Below are 7,680 nucleotides of genomic sequence, written 5' to 3'. Positions count from 1 at the left end.
AAAATAAAGCATGATAGCAGATATTACTATTAACAATGAGAGCTAGTAAACAGATAATGCATACACTTACTAAAGCATATCCAAGATATATTATTATTAAAGGGAAAACTACTTTTCTTTAAAACAAATAGAAAGAAGTAATATAGTAGAAAAGTAACTGTGCAAGATATAAATTTAATTTCGAATAGTGAAACTGCATTTCTTTTTTGAATGTTTTTAACTTAAGACCAGCTGCCTTTTCAATGTTTTAGAATTCACAATTTGTTTATTTTTTTAATTACTGCTAATGTCATAAATTTTTTCCTTTTTCTTTTTTAAAGAACAAAACAGAATGTAACTTCTTTTTTGTACAGAAGAATTATACATCCAGACATATAATTTACTTTTGGAGCAGTTTGGAGTAAACATATTTAATGGCTGAGTTGAACAACTTAGATATTCACAGTGTTGATTCACAGAAAATCTGAAAGGCAGAAGAATACTGAATTAAGAACAAAATTTTATAAATGTCATTGTAACAAAAGAGCATATTAACTGCGCAAATATATATATATATATCAACTGACCTTTAAATGTACTGATTAAAAGAGGCACGATGTGTGTGCGTGCATGTGTGTGTGTGTGTGTGTGGGGTGACCAAATTTGGGATGAGATGAATTCCAAACAAAAAAGCATCAGGAAAAATCACAACATTTACGAAACTAAGCTATAAAAGCCAGGAAAATGTAATTTTTATCTCCCTCACTTTTCCAAGGCATTCTAATATTAGCAATGCTAATATAATAACATAAAATAGTACTCAAATAAATTTGTAATTTTATTTTTGCAACAAGAAAAATTTCAATCAGTTAACAAAAGGAACATAAAAAAGTGTAATTACACTCTCCAACACAGAGTCAGTAAGTCACAAAGGTCTATAAAGAAGCAAGGGGTAAACTGACCTGGACACAGCACTTAATTTTTTTTTACTTTACAACCAAAAATATTTTTACACTTGTCTCACCACTGCCTTATTGTGGAAGCCCACTGCATAAAAAGTTGTTCACTGCTGTTACCAGTTATGTGCATCATTTTCAACTTGCATATCATCAGAAAAATTTTTGCCACTAAGCTGTTGTTTAAATTGACCACACAAATGGAAATTTATAGGGGTGAAGTCAGACTATAGGGAAGATGATCAAGAAGTCAGATATGAAGTTTTCTGAGCAGTGCAGATAGGTTGCCAGAGTAGGTCATGAGGTCTTGTCAATGATATACAGGAATTTTGCAAGCAGGTATAAGGAGGTGATTATCCCCTTGTATAGGGCAATGGTCAGGCCACACCTTGAGTACTGCATACAAGTCTGGAAGCCACATTTCAGGAAGGATGTAGAGTTGCTAGAACAAGTACAGAGAAGGGCAACAAGACTGGTGAGGGGAAAAAAGGGGTGCTCTTATGAAGAAAGGTTTTAAGTTCTGCAAATTGCAGTTTCTGCAGATCAGGCACCTGTGAGGTGATCTGATTGAGGTGTATAAGGCCTTGAATGGATTGAGCAGGCTCAGTGCTGATGGGATTCTTCCTCTTGTTCAGATTACAAACCTGAGGAAAGACAGTTGTAGAATAGATGTGCAGAAGTTTGCCTTTAGCCAGCGGGTAGTTGATTGCTGGAACAAACTTCCATCTGTTGTTGTGGAAGTTGTTAGCTTAAATAAATTCAAGGCAGAACTAGACAAACATTTGGAATGAATGGATCAGTGAAATGGGAAGGAGTTTTTTTTTTTTTTTTTTGCTGATGCTGCATAAGTTTACTTTCTTGCATCATGTGCCTCTACTAATGCTAATACTAAGTTCCCACCAAATCAGTCATGATTTCTTTTGTTACATATGCTGTACGCAGTCTTGCACTCTCATGCAAAAGCAGTACTCCAAATCCAACAGCTCAGGCCATTTTCTGTGCATGCAATCCTTAAGTTATTTAAGAAGTGTGAAATAAAATGCAGTATTCGCTGTGTCTCCACACTTTTTAGAATGCAGAAGACTGCATAAAAAACAGTCCCCCATTACTTTCTGTACTGATACAGAATGAAAGGTAATTGTTGATACTTACAGAATTACTTCTAATGTAGAAACTTACATTTGGTTTTGCTTATCCATCCAATTTATGTAATAAACATAAAAAAAAAAAAAAAAAAAAATTTCATATATTTCTAATATTTTAAAGAATGGTGCCCAAAATGAGTACAAATATGAGTGAGAAATCTGACAGTGATTTATTTTAATTTTCCATTGGATTATTGACAATTCAAATTATTATTCAATGGCACTGGAGCTTGTTCACGTCCCTATGTGTATTTTGTATATATACAAGGTTATGTTTATGAATGATCTGCATGTTGTGCAGGGTGAAAAAATCTGCAAATAACTCACAGGAAGGAACCCTACTCCCTCCACCTGAAAGTACTTCAGGAATTCCTCCAGTCACCGAGAGGAATGAAATCTAGACCTCTCGAAATGAATGGCAGATGGCATTGTATCATGTTGATTAAGTTTACATGGAGTAGCAGTAGATGGCTACATTAAAATGATGCTTTTGCACTTACCTATATGTTTACATGGAGGATATTGGAATAATAACAGTAAAGAACTGACTGACGTTGAAGAACCTGCAGTCAAAGCTGTATAAATACGGATGCCACTGCACCTAGGAGCTAGCTCTCGGAGATAGCAGTGGTGATGAAGTTGTTAAGTGCCAAAGCAACTACAGCTATGAGAGGTCAACATATAACATGTATCTTTCAGTCAGTCTGCTTGTTGAAAGAACCCAAATTTTCAATAAATAAAACCACGAGCCCTTACCCGAGACTAACTTGGCCATATTGCAAAAAAGCCCATAAAATATCCTCCTGTTCAGATGGGGTTCAAACCCAGACCTTGTCTACACAGTGTGGAAGGATGGTGATCACAGCTGATGTGCTACCTATGAGCAGCTCAGGGGCAGCAAAGCAGAAGGGACAGCATTTTCCTCTTTATGTCCAGAAGCTTACAAGGTTTAACACAGTTTTGCTCGCAGTGAAAATTTTCCTTATGTGTTCTTCATTTTTAATGAGCTCTTTTATACTGGTATAACCACTATGCTCAGTACATAAAAATGTCATGTACACTACATATTCACCTTTCATCATGAAGGTAATTTTTTTTTTGCCTTGCCAATTTTGGCTGTGGAGGGAATGTTGCAGTACATGTAATGTAAATATTTAAATATTGTAATAAAGATTTATTTATTCCTTTGAATATTTTTCTTTATTAACACATTTATGCAAAGCACTTTAACTGATTGGAGAGAAAATAAATATTCAACGCTCCATTTTATTAATAATTATAAAATGCTTATGCTTACTGTAATCAATTTAAGTATTAAAACAGTACATGACATCTGTAAGTAGTGAATAAGTAAGCAGAACATGTAGTTCACACTGAAGGTTTATCACCTTTTCATGCTTCGATAATGTTAGATGTAAGATTTACACATATTGCTATTTATTACAATAATATTAATAGCCCATATATATACAGGGTGTCTCAAAAATGCATGGCATAACTTCAGGAATGAGTTCTTCATATGTAGACAATAAAAATATTTTATATCAACATAGTTCTGGAAATGCTTGGTTTCCGAGTTTTGAAGGTCTGTCTATGACACTTAACTGTTCACATCACCTTATAGTAATTGTTCAAAATGTCCACCTTCTGCCTGAATACAGGCCTCACATTGACGTCTCATGGACTCGTGAAGATGATGCCAAATTCCTGGCATGTTTTGTATTGTCTCACAACCTGCCACAATTCAATTGTGGAGCATTTCCACATCAGCTACCGGAGTCCAATACACCAATGACTTTAAATGGCCCCACAAGAAGAAATCTAGTGGGTTTAAATCAGTGAATGTGGAGGCCAGGTGGTTGGTCCACCTATACCTATCCACCGACCAGGAAACCTTCGATTCAGTTAATTGCAGGCTAGGTGGTTGAAATGTGTGGGAGTGCCATTGTGCACGAAGTGTGCTTGTTGATGAATGATCAGTGGCATGTCGTCCAAGAAATGAGGCATGTTGTTTTCCAGAAAGTTTCTGTACGCCTGCCCTGTGAGTTTGGAAGTACGTGGATCCCAAATAACTTATCACTAAAAACACCCGCCCAGATGTTGAGGCTGAACTGCTGTTGGTGATGTGATGAAAGAATTGCATGTAGGTTTTCCTCAGCATATACATGCTGATTGTGGAAGTTTTGGATTCCTTCTCGTGTGAACTGTGCTTCATCTGTGAATATCACTAAGGCGTTGTACCACACTGCTGCAAGAACCACTGGCAGAACATTACTTGTGCAGGGTAATCTGCTGGTGACAAGGCCTGAACCTGTTGCAGATGGTAAGAATACAGTTGGTGTTCTCACAACACTCTCCAAATAGTTGAACATTGAACAGCCAGTTGCATTGCTATTCTGCATGTGCTGATTCCAGGAGTGGCATGCACAACATCCAAAATCTCCTCCTCTACTTCAGGAGTCATAGATCTTGCTTGTCCTCTGTCGGCAGCACGAGGTGTAAAGGTCCCATGTTCACAAAGGCGGCGATGGATGCCTTCAAACGTTTTCCTGTCTGGACATCTTCATTCTGGGAACCTTTCGTGGTACAAATGATGAGCCTCCAGAGTATTGACGTCTGCCAAATCGTACATAAAGTGCATATCCACTTGCTCTTGATTTGAGTACACGGTCGGAATGAAAAACCACCAGATTTTGTCAGCACCTTGTGATGAAGGAAATCACCTGCAGGAGATAAGACATTCCGGTTAATAACTCGGGAACCAAGCATTTCCAGAACTATGTTGATATAAAATATTTTTAATGTCTACATATGAGGAACTCATTCCTGAAGTTATGCTGTGTATTTTTGAGACACCCTGTATATATAAATATGATAGTAAATTTTTGATAAATTTACTTACATAATCTATTAATAATCTCTAATGCCATTGAAATTCAATTAAGTATTATACAATTGATAAATAATAATACAGAATTAAAAGAAAATGCATTAAAGTCAATTTTACCACATAAGTACTAATCAGAATAGTTCCAGCTAACTGTGCAATATAAAAAAAACAGTCAACATGAGATGGCTGTTCTATAGAAATTCCAGTCTTCTGAAGTTCACATAAAAATAATTACAATAGTTTATAAATTAAATTAATTTACCTGCTTGATAAATTTACCATGTTGATAGGCAAGTCATCAGAGGACCAATGCCCATCAATATTGAAATTAAAGTACCCAGAACATTACTCAGGTTCTTTACTCCATATATCGTTATTATCTAGCTCCTAATGATAAAAGCTTTATTCAAACATTTTATTGGGGATGTAAAATATTAACATGAATGAGTAAATAGATTATATTATTAGGGTAATAATTAGGTACTGGATTATAAGCCTTTATAATCCAGTCATGAATATTACTAGTGGCACTTCATATTTTATTAAATTGATCAGTTCTTCAGGCAAACAACAGAAAGAAAATCAAAACAGAAGTAAACAGAAATGTGACTTTTCACTGAAGAATTACATTATTAAAATTAAATTACCTTGGGAAAACATGCCAACAGTGTTTTACTTTAATTCTTGTGCTATGGAGCATTAGCAACTAAGGCCATATTGCTCCGGGGATATGCGATGATCATTCCCTGACCTTTCCGCATCCTCCATATTTGGTGGTCATGGACATATCTGATGTCTAGTGATAATAATTCTGATGGAAACTAATATGATGGGACTGTGAACAGAAAATATTTTCAATAGAGAATGCAAGGATAACAAATGTGCCTACTGATTAGAGTCTGCCATTCAAAAGACATGTCTAAATTAAGCTGAATATTGTGTAGCTATATCAATGGCTTTTATGGACTGTAGTAGTAGTAGTGGCATGTGATGCAAGAAGGCAAGTGTATGAGCTTATGCAGCATCAGCCAAAAAAAAAAAAAAAAAAAAAAACACACCATTCCCTCCAAATGCCTGTCCAGTTCTTCCTTAAATTTATTCAACCTATCAACTTCCACAACGACAGATGGAAGTTTGTTCCAGCAATTAACCACCCGCTGGCTAAAGGCAAATTTCTGCACATCTATTCTACATCTGTCCTTTCTTAATTTGAATTTATGCCCCCTTAGGTTCGTAATCTGAACAAGTGGAAGGATGCAATCAGAATTCAGCGTGCTGAACCCATTCAAGGCCTTATACACCTCAATCAGATCACCGTGCAGGTGGCTAGTCTCCAGCCACTGCAATTTGCAGAACTTAAGCCTCTCTTGATAAGAGGATCCCTTCATTCCCCTCACCAATCTTGTTGCCCTTCTCTGTACACGCTCAAGTAAATCTACATCCTTCCTAATATGAGGCCTCCAGACCTGTACGCAGTACTCAAGGCGTGGCCTGACCATTGCCTTATACAGAGGGATAGTCACCTCTTCTTCCCTGCTAGCAAAATTCCTATATATCATTGACAAAACCCCATGGCCTGCCCTGGCAGCCTGTCTTCATTGCTCAGAAAACTTCATATCTGTCTGCACAATTACTCCCAGGTCTTTTTCATTTTCTACCACCTTAAGTGTAGTACTACACAGTTGGTACGTTTCTCTGGGGTTACTTCTACCCATATGCAGTACTTTGCATTTGTCAAGGTTAAACTTCAGTTGCCACTTCTTAGCCCATCTGCCCAAATTATCCAGATCCTGTTGCAGTAGCACACTGCCATTACTGTCATTAACAACCCTGCCAACCTTTGTATCATCTGGAAACTTCGACATTAAGCCTGATATACCTTCATCAATATCATTGATAAATATACAAAACAACAGTGGACCTAACACCGAACCCTGTGGGACCCCACTAATAACATTAGTCCAAGAAGAGTAGCACCCATTGATTACCACCCTCTGTTTTCTCCCACTTAACCATCCTTTTATCCATTGTAGCAACTTACCCTTAATACCATTCTGCTCCAATTTGTCCTATAGTCTTCCATGCGCAACAGTGTCAAAAGCTTTCCTGAAATCCAAATATATGATATCAAAATTATTTTTTGCATCCAGTTCCTTTGTAACCACATCATAATATCCTATCAAATTTGTCAGACAAGACTTTCCCTTAACAAACCAGTGCTGTGTCTGAATTATTGCTGCAGTCTTGTCTAGATGATCCTGCAATGCATCTTTAACCAGTGACTCCATTTTTTTACCAGGAACAGAAGTTAAACTAACTGGTCTGTAATTACTCGTGTCACCCTTCGATCCCCCTTTGTGAATTGGAGATACATTTGCACATCTCCAGTCCGTGGGAACCTCCCCTGAGTCCAAGGACGCTCTCATAATTATGGCTAAGGGTTTGCTTAGTTGCTTTGCCGCCTCCTTTAATATAACTGGATAGATCCCATCCATCCCAGGTGCTTTTCTTATGTTTAACTTCAACAATTTCTCCTCCACTTTGCTTTCAGCTATTACAAAATCATTAAGTATCCTGCTACAATTTGATAACCTTCTGTCATATTCAAACCTTAATAATTCCTCACGTGTGAATGTAGATGCAAAATACTCGTTGAGTTTGTTTGCTATCTGAGCAGGATCATCAACAGTCGAACCATCGATGTCAAGTG

At 36.9% G+C, this 7,680-nt stretch overlaps 1 protein-coding gene across 3 annotated transcripts in view; it reads right to left on the bottom strand.

Moving 5' to 3' along the window:
- Nucleotides 1-375: 375 nt before the first annotated feature.
- LOC150086576 (uncharacterized) overlaps nucleotides 376-7,680 on the bottom strand; it is a 302,852-nt gene continuing 295,547 nt past the window's right edge. For all 3 annotated transcript variants that reach the window (XM_090372615.1, XM_090372617.1, XM_090372618.1), the window contains one exon: nucleotides 376-463. The gene's annotated coding sequence lies outside the window, so the exon portion shown is untranslated. The remainder of the gene's footprint in view (nucleotides 464-7,680) is intronic.

The sequence above is a fragment of the Mastigoproctus giganteus genome, chromosome 4 (assembly GCF_048544385.1).
Source record: "Mastigoproctus giganteus isolate SK-2022 chromosome 4, ASM4854438v1, whole genome shotgun sequence".
Classification (NCBI taxonomy): Eukaryota; Metazoa; Arthropoda; class Arachnida; order Uropygi; family Thelyphonidae; genus Mastigoproctus; species Mastigoproctus giganteus.
This window is presented reverse-complemented; position numbering and strand designations above follow the sequence as displayed.